The sequence below is a fragment of the Empidonax traillii genome, unplaced genomic scaffold (assembly GCF_003031625.1).
Source record: "Empidonax traillii isolate 1590-97213 ecotype Southwest subspecies unplaced genomic scaffold, ASM303162v1 scaffold5:size3517227, whole genome shotgun sequence".
Taxonomy (NCBI): Eukaryota; Metazoa; Chordata; class Aves; order Passeriformes; family Tyrannidae; genus Empidonax; species Empidonax traillii.
Genome location: NW_020955198.1, coordinates 383,075 through 399,158, shown reverse-complemented (window position 1 = coordinate 399,158; position 16,084 = coordinate 383,075). Strand labels below are relative to the sequence as shown.

The window sequence follows — 16,084 nt, the reverse complement described above, 5'->3', positions numbered from 1 at the left end:
TACTTTGATTACTGGTTTTCTTTAGCAGGCTTTCTACTCTCCAAACCCTATCTCCTATAGAAAGTTTGACAAAAACTGGCCTAAAATGCCTTTAGTCAAAGTCCAGTTCTTCCCAGAGGAAACACTACTAGTCCTTCATAACCAAGCAGGCTATTTATAGGAATGGTGAGAGTACAATGGTGACAGCATGAGGCTGTCCAGACAAGACAGGATGATAGAGACTGTTCATAAAATCAAATCTGGAATTCACGTGTTGTATGTCAATAGCGATTTAAGCAACCACTTTCTTTCCCCGTTCCAGAGGGAAGAAATAAAAGCCCTCTTAGCACAGGGACACACAGGACATTGTCACTGGAACAATAAATCCATTATTTTAAAGAGTAATATGTTGAAGTTTTGTATCTCTTATATCCCCACTCTTTCTGCAGTGCAGTGTTTCTGCCTCTTGTGCACCTGCTTTCACACTTCCCAAAGGAGCTTCTTCCCTGTAAACTGCATTGCAGTTTCATCTTAATAGACATACAACTAGTTTCTTTGATCTGAGCAGCAGAATACAATTAGTTTGGGATAAAGAACAGAGGGATCCCAGACAAGCCTCAGACAAAACCAGAAATGGCAGGGAGGCAGAATTACCTTAGGGAATGCACTAGGAAGCATCAGTGCCAGCTGGGTTGTGAATCAGAGCAGCAAACAGCTGTAACACTTCTAAGGTACTCGATGGGAAGCCAGGCATAAAGAGCAGAAGCATCCCAGTGTACACATAATTTCCCTGTGCAGGAGATGAGGAGCTGGGGAAGCACTGTAAGAAAAGGGAAAAAACATGTTTAAAGCAGACAGAGATGAGACAAGGGTCTAATATAGGATTAGGAATGCACCTAATGAATGTGAAGAGGCAGGAAAACTTGGAGTGGGGCTGGAAGCTGCAGTGCGTGGGACACCCTGCAGTAGCACAGTGGGTTCAGCAGCCCACTGGCCCATTCCCCATGGCCAGGCTGTCCTGAGACAGGGGCAGAGGAGCCCAGTGCAGGCCCCACGGGTTCCATCTGAGGACCCCTTACCACCAGAACTGCCACTTTTCCCTCTACCTACAGTAATAAATAAAGCCACCACCCAACCTCTGCAAGACCCAAGTGGGAAGATAACAAAGAGCTCATATTCCACCCTGCCTCATCACACCTGATGCACATAGGTGGAGAGGTAATGGTACCCTGTGCTGACTCTCCCCGAGTTGAAGGCATGTGGGGTGTGCTGCCAGGGAACAAACACCCTGTACTGTCCTCTCCCCCACCCACCTACAAAGAAATGCAGCCCCTTAGCAAACTTCACCCACCTTGCACTTACAGATGACTCCCACCTGAGAGCTGGTGGCACAGTTCCTGCAGCAGCTGCGGGGTCCCTCAGAGGCTGGGTGATGTGGGGTGCTGCAGTGCACCCCCACCAAGGTCTGCACCACTCGAGCTCTGCTCAGCCTGTCCCTGTCCTGAGCCACTCTCAGATGGGGCCAGTTGAGCTGCAAAGTGGCACTCCATGAGGACCACATTTGGAGAGCAGAGCCCAGGGAGATAAGCTGTGGGGACTGCTGGAGGTTACTTCTTTCACATATGTTCCTGAAAGCTAATTAGAGCCTGAAGTTGTAAACTGGCAGTTGATTAGGAGGCCAGAAGCACCAAAAAACCATGGATCCTGCAAGAAAGCCCACCATGTGCTCCTCCAGCCAGGAGCCGTGTGGGATGGGGAGCACTTTGCCATTTTTGACTGACAGTCAGGTACAGGGAGACATAAATTGCCTTAGCAAATTGTGTCCAGTGCATGGGGTTACTGAGCAGCAATTCCCTGATGGACCGAAAGCCCAAGCTGCTTGTGGCAGCTGAGGAGCACAAGGTAAAGGGGGGCTGAGCTGTCCTGAGAGCAGTAGGTGAGACCCAGCATATCAGCAGCACCAGAGATCTCCCCTGCCTTCTCACAAACCCAGCAGCCCAGCCCCATGTACCAGGTGCTGATATGCATTTATAGGTATTTATATAATACCAATCAGAAAGACTATTTTCCTGAGCTTTTACCATCAATGTGGTACTAGGTCTGTGACACACTAGGGAATTCCATTATGGACCTTCAAAAATGGAATTTAAATGGCTACAGAATGACTTGCTAATAATAACTAGCAATAAAACTTCTCTGCTGAATAAAAATATCACATGAAAAGAGGAAGACCAAGCGCTTCCATATTGTGTTTGCCTACCAAACACCTTCCAATAGACATGACTGGATTTTTGCTTTCATACCTGGAGGAATATATTGCTAACAACTAGAACTGAATTTGTACTTAGATATGTATTCCAGGGAAAAATATTACCCAAGTTGTCAGCAGTAGTAGCACACCATTTTTTTTTTTTTCTTCGTACAGGCACAGAATTAAAACATTAATTTCCTTCTTAAATAAAGATATAAGGCTCGATTCATCTCACATATAATTTTGTAATTTTGATCCTGTTCATTGATTTATTTCTTCAGTAATCTTTAAGGATCAGAGTCACGGAAAATTTGAAGGGAAAGAGGATGTTTGTTAAACGCAACTATACGTGCCTTAATGCATGAACAATAAGTAATTATAACCAGAAATTATTTTTCCTGGAAAAAAATGCAGAGCCCCTTAATACCCAGAAATTCTCTGCTTCTCTTCAGAGCAAATATTTATCGGCAACATACACTTCTCTCAACTAGGTAAAACTCACAGCTGCAAGAACAGTGGTGGTAAACCAGAGGTTTGAACATGCAATGAACAGATTACATGTAGAATTATTTTTGACAGGCTCAGGGAAATCAAATGCTGTTATTGCTTATGACAGTCCATCTCACTGACCATATTGAATTTGCCTAGATACATCCCTGAGAGCAAAAACTGCAGCTGCCTGGCATAAAACCTCTAGATACAGAAGCCAAACAAAATCCTGTGCAAGAACTTTATCAGAGCAGGGAGGATAAACTCCTTTATACCCTTGCTATGCAAAATTAAGTGATAGAAGTACCTGAATATTTTATGGGACAGACTTTTCTGATTTATATTTATTCAAGGTGTACAAAAACCTCATGTCTGTGTTTTTGAAGATATTTACTTGATTTGTGGTTAAATCTTTGGGTCAAATTAGTACTAAGTTAAGTCACACCACTTTACATCATGATGGACAAACATTACCTTTACTTGATTTGCAGATATAAAAGGTGCTGGAGGTAGTGGTGGAGTCAGTTTGTATGTTATTACTTCTATTACACTGCTACCTTAAGCAGAAACAGAACTGTTGTGGTAGAAATTGTACAAATATCATTAGATGCAACTCATACCCAGAAACTCAGTACAGATGAATTAGTTCCACACTAACAGAGGTAAATTTTGCACAGAAGTTGCTAGAAAAGGGGCATGACAACGGGGATGGGCTCAGAGCATGATACAATCTGTTAGCAAACTGCAGCAGAAGACTGTATGGACTGAGGAGGGACTTTGTGATGCTAGAGGAGAAAATGAGCTTTGCTTCTGCTGTCTGGTAAGGGGACTGCTGAGGACCGTGCTGAGGAGAAATCAGGCACCATTCAGGGTCTGCCCCAGACCAAGTAAAGTGTCAGAAATTACTTTTCAGAACAGAATTTAGTAGTAAATATATGAGTTCTATTTTATCACTCATAAGCCTGAGTGGAGTGAAATGTAACATAGGGTTAATAATATCAAAGTATCAATAAAGAAAATTTATGTCAAAATATGATTTCCATAATTAATAAAACAGGTAACTATTATTATACTATGCAATGAATGGTTACATGTGCCATGTGAGACTGAATTCTTAGCAACACCACAGATTGTTTTATTACAACTTTACAATTGCTTTCTTAAAACATTCATAATACAATAAAATATCCGAATAAGCCAGAATGAGTCTTATTTATTTATTACTATTATTTATTACTGCATAAATGGACTCTGACCTTAATATCTTTGATTTTTTAAACCCAAATTAAAGTGATACAGTTACAGCAACCCTAAAAAAATTCTAAACTTCAAACGTATTATTTTTATAGCCAAATCAATTTCTGAAAAACCTTACACAGTAAAGGATATACCACTAAACCTTCCATGTTATTTATACAAATTATAAAAATAAATGAGCATTGACAAATTTATCTGTATTTCAGAATGAATTATGTTCTCTTTTGCAGCCAGCATCATATTTGATCAAGAAACTCGTTGGAATCACAGGGGAAATTTTTTTTATTTCAATTAATCAGCTGAATGTACTTTTTAACATTATTAGCTGCAAATTAGAGTGATAATAGGAACAGAGCTAGAATAGGTACTCTGAAGCCTCTAACCATGCTCTGCACTACTTACCATTCAGGACAGACATTTCAATTCAGAAAGTGCTGAATGAATTACCAGCCCCATTGTCCAGAACCTCTGCTAGACATATCATTTGTCTCTGTTGTGGTAATAAAGAGATTCCTGGCATTCTGGTATTAAGAAACCAGAAATAATATATTAGTTTTACTTTTCCACTGCTACTTAATAATGAATGCATACAATGGAGCATGTAGTTTAGAAGACTATGAAGATAGTATCCTATTGAATGACAGACTGTCTGGTTGATTTACATGAAATACCAAGTGCTTGTATGAGAAAAGGTTAAAATTAGATTGACGAGCAAATGTGCTACCAGACTGCTGGCTGACAAATGGCAAAGTTATGCCAACGTATTACTTATTCTGGAGGCGCCCAAGAAGCAAGCAGGAGGATAGTAATTCATGTGCTAGAATACATTCACATTTAGCATAAACAAAGAGTCCTCAGGGTCTGCAACAGGAACATATTAGCTACATGTAATTTATGCCAACCACTAAGTCAGTGGAACAATTTCATTATTAGATACAGAATTTGAATGACTTGTGATTTCTTAAGTCAAGAGTGGGCTGCTCTACTGTCATTTAAATTATTTCGGAATAATGCCCTGATGAATGACTACATTGTTCTTCCAATAAATTGACTGTTGTGCTACATCTTCCTTCCTGCTCCCAGTCAAACAATTAAAATACAGATTAGTCATGTAGCTTTTCACAGCAGCTCTTAGATTATAGTCTGGTTGCTTCTTGGTCACCATAAAGAGCATTCTAGTTCAGTGGTGGTGACTCCTTTCCCTTTATCCTTTCCTTTCAGGAAGTTTTGCTGAGATCCACACACCCATCTATACTAAAACGTGTTCACCAAAAGGTGTGAAATAAGTAAAAATTTTAACATGAAGGCACTTGAGGTTTTAAAATTCAGCAGTGAAGATGCATCACAAATTGACATTTGTGCTGTGGGTATGAAGTAGGTCTGAAAATAAAGTTTTATAATTCTATGGGTGCAAAAATCAATCCATCAGAGATGCAGGACACCCCCGTAAGCATTAGCTTTAATGATTAGAAGCTGGATAATGATGATAATGAACCAGTCAGATGTAGCTAAATTTTGCCCATGAACTAAAAACAACTGAAAGAGATAAAAACAAGTTAAATTACTGAAACCTGCTACTTTTAAACTCATCCTACAGGGCTTAACTAGTTACACTTTGAAAAGCTGTTCCTTTATGAAGTGGACACCACAAAACTGATCTTTCTCCCCTCATAGCTAATGGCACTTCTGCAGTTTACCCCTGTGGAATTACAGGTTGGCTATAGAGTGAATTTTTCAATGCATGAACATGAATTAAATAGGAATCTACAGAGCAGACAATGTGGGCTTGAACCTGCTCTTCATCAGAACATCTTCTTGATATTTTGATAATATGAAATTTCAGTAACATAAACACTAAAGCTTTAACAGACCCAAACCCCTTTGCCAACGTGTTTCCTTAGGGAAAAGTGTTCTTATTTCCTTTCCAATTGCCATGACAGACAGCAAGTTAGGGGAGGGAGATAACTGTCTCCATTAGTCATCACCTTGTCAGGATGACTGGCAGCCAGTTAAAGCTAGTTAAGATCTTCTTAAGTCTGGACTGGAGAGACACCTCTGGACCTGCTGCCCCTCAGTGACACCTGAAAAGCTGGTCCAATATTTTATGCCAGGTCTTTAGTATGTCTGTTAGTTTCTTCTTCTTCCAAAACTACTGTCAAGTAACAGGGGAGGGGCAAAAAATGGAATTCAAGGCTTGAACCACAGCAGGGTCTCTTTCTAGCCTCCCCCTCCTGCAACATTATTCTTGCAAGTGATTGATGACCAGGTATTGCAGGAACAATTTGTTATTATCTAAAATAATCCACTAGAGTGCAAAATAGCTTCTATAAAAAGAGTAGCCATTTCTAGCAAAATCTCCACTTTAAAGCTATGATATATTGAATGGAGTTTACCACCAGAGCCTTCACAAGTAGCTGTTGGAAGCAGTTATTAAAGTAGGTATTAGGCTAGACTGAGATCTTGTGCAAACAGTTGTAGCTCCCCTGAGTACAATCACACTGACAGGCTGGTTTCAGTCCTTTAGGCAAGAGAGAGGCAAAAAAAGTGAGAGACGCTAGCAGAGCATCTGCTAGTTAGATCAAAAAAAGTCTGTCTTGTTGGCAGAGCTATTGTCCTTTGGTCACACCAATCCTAATTTGAGTCCTGCTTGCAGCAGCATATAAAACCTGTGACAAACATAGTCATGCTGACATTGAGCTGGATGCCAAAAGAAGATAATCACAAGTACTTGAGACTGCAAAGAAAAAAAAAAAACAAAACCAAAAACCCCAACTACACACAGGGGAGGAAAGCTTTCAGGTTTGAAACTGGAAAAAAAAAAATTGTGTATTTTTCTCCCCAACCCTCATTCAACATACAAAGCAATACTCATTAACTGCTAACACATGCCTGGATCAGATGTTTTTCGAGAAATTCAAGTCTGTGTCTGTGCACTGCTTAGCCTAAGGCTAGGGCATGTGGAAAACAGAGAAATACTTTATTTCCAGACTTACAGTATTTTTATTCATGACTGTCTATGAACTCTCCTACTTGTTCTGGTTGCTCTTTGGGTCTTTTATTGTGCCTGATACAGTAATCTGGCCTGGTCCAGAAGTGAATCATCTAATTACTTTGAAGAGTCACAAAATCCCTGTCAGAGATTAACAAATGCTTCTTGTAGTCCACATTTAAGAGCAAGTCTGTGCAGGTCAGAGCCACTGGCCAGGCCTGAGGCATTCGTGATGCAGTCCAACAAGGCTGAGTGTCCAACAGAATAAGAGGTGAACACAACAGTTGGAAATACACTGTCAAGATCATTCTCCTTGGCCAAAACGGATGCTGCAAAAAGTTTCTGCGACTTGAAGCACTAATAACCTCTGTGGGTTATGGTTAATTTATTCATTATATTCAAGCTGTACTACAGACAAGGACAAGCAGCAAAAATAACAATTTCTGTGGGTCCCTCCTCACACCTGTCACATCTGTATTAGGAATCTGGATTGATATACAAGAAGTTGTCTTTAATGATCACTGTAAGGTTTTCTTGAATGAACTTTGCATAAATGAGCTGCCTTTTCTATATTACTCTAAATACTTAGCATAGTTTTGTTTTGTAGTACAGATTTTCCATCTAGCCTTCAAGATACTAATTTATTTTCAGAGATTTATTTATATCCTGAAAAGGTATTTGTTCCTTTTACACTGTGTTTTGAATGAAATTTTCAATTGGCTCTTATGAAGATATAATAATAATAAAAAGGATGCTCCCGAGAGTATATGGAAATAGACAGGCTTGAGTTAATGGCGAAAAGGTTTATAACCTTGGCCTGTGCTGACTGTTTGCAACCTGCTTGACTCTTCCAGAATTCCCTTGCTGCTTGGCTCCTCTTGTGTTCGTCTGTCCCACACAAGCTACTTGTCAATTCTCCCTGACTCTGCCTGGAGCATTCGTGGTTTTGGTGACGTTGTGGTTTTTATTAGATTCTTTTTTTCCCCTTGCCTACTGTGCAGTGAAGGCATCCATACGCATTTCATTAACCAAAAGAAAATTACAGTTTTTATTTTCCTCTGATAAAGACAATCCTATTGTTATTTTACCGATGAGTAAAAACACATTGTGAGAAATGTGAGCACTTGCATCGTATTGTGCAAAGGCAGGATGAGGTTTTGCTTTTAATAACAGGTAACTATAAACGCACCACAATGACATACTATGAATGGGTGTTTACCTTTTCTGATTATTTCGGTTTACACTGAAGATGCCCTCTGGCGGCTGCACCATGAGATGTTATTCAAGCTCTTGGGTAAGGTCAGCAGTGGCTGAGGTGGGGAGTCTGCCCTGTCTGTCCCCACGACAGCACTAGCAGCCAAAGGCAGCAGCAGCAGAGAGAGCCCGAGTCCCAGCCGGCAGAGAGTGCCCCTCTGAGCCCAGGGCTCTGCACCCCTCACTCACCTTGCGAGTCCAATTATAACAGGGCAGGTCCAATCGTTGCGTTTGCTGATGCAGCACAACACCGCTTAGAAAATTAATTGCAGCCTTAGAACAGGGCAGCACTGCACACTGCAGGGCTGATCGATGATCTCCATCTGGAAGAGATGAGCTGTGCATATGCTTACTGTAATACACACAATGGCATGGTTTGTCCTGAATTGTTTTCCCAGAGACGACTGGCTTAGTTTCATCTGCAAAATATTTTTAGGAGAGGAATTCCTGTAACTACTTAATTCATTTTTTTAATAACTGAAATCTCAATTTTCAATACTTCAGTACAAAATTCACCCTAGAAGAGTGGGTAAAGCTTTGCTGTTTCTAGATATACCAGTCAAGACAGAGCTAGACCACTCTCAAAAACAGTTTACCTAGAAACAACTTAAACCCCAAGTGTTTCCACTCTTGTACACAAGCTTACTTCCCTACTGCTGGCTTTGTTCCTTAACTTCTGCAGCTCAGGAGATCAGGGTGCAGTGACTTGCTTGAGTGCATAAGTGACAAAAGGGCTTTTTGCTGTGTGAAGCCCGTGAGTTGCTGATGAGCTGCCTCCTTCCTACTCACATTAGAACCCTCTGGCCACCAGCAGCTGGAACTTGTTGAACTATGGAGAGTGAGCAGGGCAGGGCTGAAGGAGGTCATGAACTTATGGTACACACAGCTGGTAACTTCTGGAGCATTCATTCTGTCTAGCTGCGCTGGTCTTTCTTAAAGTTATTTGAAATTTAGCTTTCATTCTGCGCTGTCAAAGACAGCAACACTTGCAGCTCTTTGAACACTCGCTCCTCCAACTGCACTTGAATGTTTTCTTGACATAAGGAAGATCTGGAGTATGTCACTCCTTGCTGCAGCCCCCTGCTGTGTGCCTCCCTCCCCTCTCCCAGGGCCAGGGTTCCCCGTGCATAAGGACCGAACTCTGATCCAGCCCAGCTGTGTAACCTTGCTCAGAGTGCTGGAAAAATGCTGTGAGAAAGCCTGGGGAAATAGGAAAGGTAAAACAATGGCAGAGGTAGAGCTATTAGGACAGGATTGCCAGTACCTCAAGGGTTAAGGAAGGAAAGCAGCAACATGAAAAGGGTATAAAATCTAAAAGAAGAGCAAGGCTAGTCAGGAAGCATCAGGTAAGTTTGTTGGAACAAGTCATCAGTGTCAGTAGCACTGATGGAGCTTTAGAGGACGGAAATGTGGCAGTGCTGAGAGTCTGCTCCAGGGAGCTGCAAGAACTGAGCCTTCCCCTGCTGCCCGATGTTTGCCTGTCCAGCAAAGTCACTGCTGGTATCTTGCTTGGTGAGCAGACTCGTGCTCAGCCTAATGGCTGGTGAAATCCTTTCTTTGCTGTGAGCTGGTCAATAAATAACTGCTTCATGTGCCTAGTTATGTATATACTGCTTACAGATTATCTTTGAGACTGGCTAAAGATACCAGAACAAATACTTGTAAATACATCTTCATTTCTTTTTATATTCACTGGAAGGCAAAAAAAAAAAAAAATTGGCAGAGTATTTTCTCATTGGTATGTAATAATTTCCCATTGGAGAAAGGTTGAAGCACACAAAGGAAAAGTAATGTTCTATCTGTACTTGCAAAAAACTAAAACTATTTACCAAAACATTGAATTTGCTGGTAAATTTTCTCTCGGCTTACTTTTGAATCATTGTTTTATTCCATTACCTTCGAGTGCTTCACAGATGTTGCTTAAAACCACCAGCCCTGTGTGTGAATTTCAGGTGGTGAAAATACTTACGAAAATTCCAACTGCAGATGACTTCTTTAAATCAGCAGAGTGCACGTGTAGAAACCATTTTCCAAGTACCTTTCCCCTTGGTAACACTTGCATGCTGGGCTCTAAAACAATAATGCTACTTAGAAAGCTGCCTGAGCAGGTTGACCTGAACACCTGTAGTGTTCAGGGTGCCACATACCTTCATTCCTTAAGTTCCCCAAAAATCTCTTTCTATCCCAGTGAAGCTGTCAAAACAGGTCAGTTTATTCAGCTCAAGGGACACCAGTATAACACAGCAGAATTCAGAATACCACTGATGTAAGTATGGAGTGAGGGGAAACTGCTGTAAAAGGCAAGATAAGTTAAACGGTTACCACTTGCCTGTGGAGAATCCAGCATTTCTTCTTGGACATGGAAAAAAACCCCAGTAGTATTTTTCCTCGATATTTCCCCTTTACTAGAGAAATGGGCTGCACGGATTTCTCAGATGGTAGATGTGGTTAGAGTTGTCCTGTAAAGGAAAGACTGACTCACTCCACAAGCAGGCCTTTACACTCTCCCTCTGGTTACTGCCCTGTAAATCTTTGCTGTTCTGACATCAGCTTGGCTTTTCTTAGTTGCTGGAGGAGAAGTTGCCAAATAGAATAGGTTTTGTATATCCTAACCCCTATTCTGGATAGAACTAATGGACCGAGACTGAAAGCCAAGAGCCTCAGATTTGTTTGGGTTAATCAATGCCAGAATTTGTTGGCTGAAGAATGATACAGATGATCTTTCACAGTAGAAAGACTACGTCAGTGTGGCAAGCGTTTTGGAAGGTAACAGCACACATTTCTTAAATGCCACCAAATAACACATTGGCTTTCACAATAAGACACTGCTGGACAGGATAGGATTAAGCATCTTATTCCAATGCATGTGGAAATTTGCAAATAATTTTGGAGTGGTTGATCACAGCAAAAGAAACGAGTGCAGTGAAGTGTGCACAGGAGCAATAAGAGCACAAACCTATACAAATATTCTGGTACATAAAATGCAGTTCTGATACGATGTTTCTGGGCAAATTAAGGTGGCAAAGTTTTAGTAAATCTTTGAGTTTTTCTGGTATGGTGGAGGTACTGTGGCATAAATTAAAGCTAGAAGGAGAGAGCAAAACAGCACTTTCTAATTAAGTTTTTTTCCCCATGAAAAACTAACACAGAGTACCAGGAAAGTCCTTTAGACTACTCTGACTTACTCTACAACTATTCTAGCCCAATGTATGCCAACAGTCATTAGCAGGTCTCAGTTGCTCAACAGTACTTTGTTATAGTACTTGTCTTGCACCTGCCCAGAGTATTTAATTTAGAAAATAAAGAAAAATAAAAGATTATGTTCAGTGCCAAAAGAAAGGCTACTTTCTAATCAGTAACAACCAGCAAACAACAGGGTCGGTGCATGATCTTACATATAGCATTTGTTCTAGTACACAATTACCCTACATGAATACGATGCTTATCTGTATTTGTTAAGAGGTAAAAGAAATTATTAACAGTAGGTTTGTGAGTAGGGTTCAAAATAGGTTGTATGGAAGAGGACGGAGTCAATGTTTGAATGAGCTAGTTGGTAATAAATATGAGTTTTATTATATACAATTAAAGTATATTACATAAAGATACTGCATTACTGCAGATTGCCTGATAGAAATGATACACACAGCCTTATTATATCAGGCAAAAGGTACAAATCTGAAACCACTCATTCTTATCAATTATACTGAGAGAGCTAAATTTATCATAGGGATAATTAGAAAAGCAAACAGAGATCAAAAACTGTTTCCAACCTGCACTGAGTCTATTTTCATACAGCTTTTTTGAGGTAGTATTCATACTTAATTCAAAAAGACTGCTTATTAATCTGAGATTAATTCAGTATGGTGATAAACATGAATAATTAACAAAACCCTCTGAAAGTTTTCTGTATTCATCTTCCTATGCATTCCATTTTAGACAGGCAACATACTGAACCAATATATAAATGACCCCAAAATGGTTAAATGGTATTTTTTTCAGTTACAGGAGTTGAGTGCTTAGTAAGCATAGTGTGATTTTTTTTCTCTCCATTAATGATAAGGGCCATCATTGTTGAGGATGTCTTCATTGCATAAGCTACTGCAAACCAAGTCTCCCAACCTCTAGATGAGTCTCTTTGCTAGCTCCACCGGAAACACATTTATTCTCAGTATCTTGTGCTAGTACTGTGTGACTGAAAGCTTGAGCCGCACGCCACCTGCAACATACCCCCACCTGACATCCCCAGCAGGCTGCCTGCCCCACCACAGGGCTGGTGGAGCCCTTGGGATACCTCAAAGCTGTGTATGCAATGGTCAGGACTGTCTCCCAAGGGGGAGAGGGTTCTCCAGAGCAGCACAGCCTGGGGTGAGCGAGCCTCCCCTTTGCTGCTCCAGCACCTGTAGCAAGGTGCAGGAGCCCACTGGATCACCTGCCACTGCTCTCTGCCACTGGATGCACTCTTGAACACCCAAAGCTAAGTCAGAGCCCCTCTCCTGCCAAACACATCAATACAAAGCCACACCAAGACCATGCAATTGGTAAAGCATTTGGCTGAGGAGACACAGCAGTCTGAGTTTTCCTCTTTTGTTTTCCCAAGCCTTACTTTGGACAGAGCAATCCTCTATTGGATATGTGCCATCAGCAGTAGTGATTTTGCCAAAAAGATAATAAAATCAAAGATTATCTTTAAAGAAATAAAGTGCTTAAAGATTGCAGCTGGAAGATTGGGGATCATTTTGCATTCCAGTGAAGTATCACCTCTGCTCTCCAGAACTCGGTATGCCAGCCAACCCCAGCGCACGTGGGGAAACAAAAGCACTTGTAGGCAGCAGTCTGATACTATGAGCTACCAAAGTGACCCTCCATTTCCACCTTTGCTTTTAGAAAAATGGTTAGCATTCACAACTATAGCACACAAGCCTGGTTACACACAACTCTCCGTGCGGGCTGACACAGAGAACAACAGAATTTTTGCATTCAGAGCAAACATTTCATCATATACTTTTCATATATCTTTTCCTGTTTTGCCTAAAAGAGTGACTTTGTAGTTGATGCGAAAGAGTTAAAATTTGATTTTGATGGACAACAGAGGAGGGAAAAACCTTGACAGTAAAGCACAATGCAACTTCAAAGATTTCAAAATAAATGTGAAGGTTTTACCATAACCTGGTTGGGGGTTTCCCCCAAATAAAGGAAGGACCGAAGGAAAAAGACGATACACTTTTTTTTTTTTTTTTTTTTATATTTTTTATTCAAAAGTTTTCAAAGAAATAAAACAGAAAAAAGCTAACAATCTAATCAAATTTACAGTTCAAAAATGTCTTTTGGCGTTTAACAACAAGTCCTAGGAAACAAAACTACAGAGTTATCTTGAACCGGACAAATAATTTACCACTGGCAAGTTTGTGGCACTAGTAAAACAAAAATAAAAAATTAACTCTCTTGATCATATAGATATCTCTATGAAAATCTTTTTTTTTTTCAATCTGTACAAAAGGTCTTTCTTCATAAATTAATTTTTTATAATTTAATGGCTGTCTACTATGTGATGTTTAAGTAACTGATTATTTCTTTATGTACAGAGGTTAAATTTCCCAAATCTTACCCAGACAATGAGTATGGCACTTAGTTCAGACATTTCTGGCAGCAACTCTTCCCTCCCTCGAACACAGCTATCATACTGCAGTTTTAATTAATGCAAAAATAGCAAGTAGTGAGAGATCCAGGTTTGGAAAGTTACCAAGTACAGGCAAGGTGCTGCAGGAAGTCTGGACTTTTACAAAGCAGTAATATTCCAGGGAGCATAGAACCAATAATACCACAACTTTTTAAAAAAAGAAAAAACAAAAACACATCTCTTATGACTATGCATTTCACTAGAATCTACACTTCTCAGAGCAGCAATTTACTTTTGAAACTATGAAATGTCACCGACATCTATACTCCAATACTCACACAAAATTTAAAAACTAAAAAATACTTGAAAGAAACAACTGCTTAGCCCTAGCTCCTGAGCTAGGATGATTTGGTCTGTGGAAACAGGGAGGGCCAGCAACCTGTCCCAATACAAAAGGAAATAAACTTTGAGGTAGATAACTGATCATATACAGCTGACCAGAGAAGTACACAGTTTTGGAAGACAACTTAATTTATCATTCGATTTAAAACATATGCAATTGTAATAAAGAGCTTTAGTAGCAGTGAATTATTTAATATGTGAAGTACAAATAACTGTGTATTTATGAATCAGGAATTTCATAGTTTCAAAATTGGTTTTCTTTACACTTAACACTTGTAGTGATGATGTAAAGTGTGGCACTGCTTGGATCCAAGTCTTCCTTCATGCTTTTGTGTCCATACATCAATTAAAATTATAAAACCTAAATGCAAATGTACAAAAAAGGCACATTCTCCTAACCGCAAACTGGTCCGGCAAAAATAAAGAGTACAGAAGACGCAATGCTGAGACAAATCAGAATTATTGGTTACTGGCTCTTTGTTCTTTGGTAAAGTTACCTTTTAAAAGTGCCAAGTCTTTTTATTTACCTACTATAGAGAGCTAGTACCCAATCAATTATGCTTCTACTTAGATCTCAGCATATGTTTGAAAAACGAGTCCTTTAGCTTTTGCCATTTTGCTGTAATAGCAACTTTTCTGTTTGCTAAGTCTCAGCACAATCCTCATCCTAAAGCACTATCATTAGTATAAAGGAAGGACAAAAACATTCGGTGATATCTCCACCCCAAAGTCCCTATTCTACCTATGCTAAAACTAGAACATCGAGTTAGTTTCTGAAAAAAGGCAAAAAAAGATTTTACATTGCATCATACAGCAGAGTTCCTAAATCATTCAAACTACCAGAGGGAACTATTGGCATATGGCCTTACAAACAATTTATACTATTAAAATTTCCCCAGTCAGAAAATGTGTTTCACACAAAACATTTTTTCCCCTCTTGCATTTCACTACCTTACATATTATGTGAAAAAATCATTAAAAACACTTACTACACATTAAAAAAGCCAAATTTTCAGCAATTTTTATTGACTACCTTTAAAAGCCCTATGCTGCTGTTTTACAAGGCATAATAGACCAGCTCATTTGGTCAAAGCGTTCTACACCATTAGTTTGGACTACTTACTGAAACAGCTACAGCATTGAAAGATTTAAGGCAAATTGGAATTTATAGAAAAGGATAAGACACTTCACACTACATTAAAAGAAAAACAGAAAGCTAAAAGACCAGACACTATAACTGCAACACGGCACTAAAGCAACACTCACACACTGCAAGCACAGAACATCATCTTAGATGTTTTACTATTTTAAACTTCAGAAAATCCATTTCATACAAAAAAAAAAAAAAAAAGAAGAAAAAAAGAAAAAAGAAACAAACAAAATAAAAATAAACCAAAACACAAATTCTGTCATGCACGTGAATAAGTCTTCGTGGTCATCTGTGCATACCCAGAAATTTGAATATTTTTTTTTTTGCGTCATAACACTTGATAAAAATTTTTTTTTTACTAAAATAAACCTGTTCATGGGAACAGCTACTAGATGAATTTAAGGTTTTTCTTATGCACCTTATAGAACTTATAGCAAAAATAGTTTTAGTTGATTTCATTATAAATAACATTTTCAAGAACCTGTGCAAAACTGTCAATAATTCCTAAAGCACAATTGATCAGTAAAATCCATGATTGTTTCAGCCTTTGCACCCTTCTCCAGGCCAGGTCAACACTGGACATCTGTAACACAGAAAGGTCAGAGCTAGAGCGGAGTTACAATCACACGCCTTTTTTCTAATGTAGCTGTCCACCAAAGTAAATGATTTCCTATTTTAGACAGCCGAGAGAAGATT

The 16,084-nt window shown here is 39.6% G+C and overlaps 1 protein-coding gene across 4 annotated transcripts in view; it reads right to left on the bottom strand.

Moving 5' to 3' along the window:
• Window positions 1–13,460: 13,460 nt before the first annotated feature.
• The window catches only part of RBMS1 (RNA binding motif single stranded interacting protein 1), a 142,517-nt gene continuing 139,893 nt past the window's right edge, over window positions 13,461–16,084 (bottom strand). For all 4 annotated transcript variants that reach the window (XM_027878457.1, XM_027878465.1, XM_027878474.1 and 1 more), the window contains exon 14: window positions 13,461–15,971. The gene's annotated coding sequence lies outside the window, so the exon portion shown is untranslated. The remainder of the gene's footprint in view (window positions 15,972–16,084) is intronic.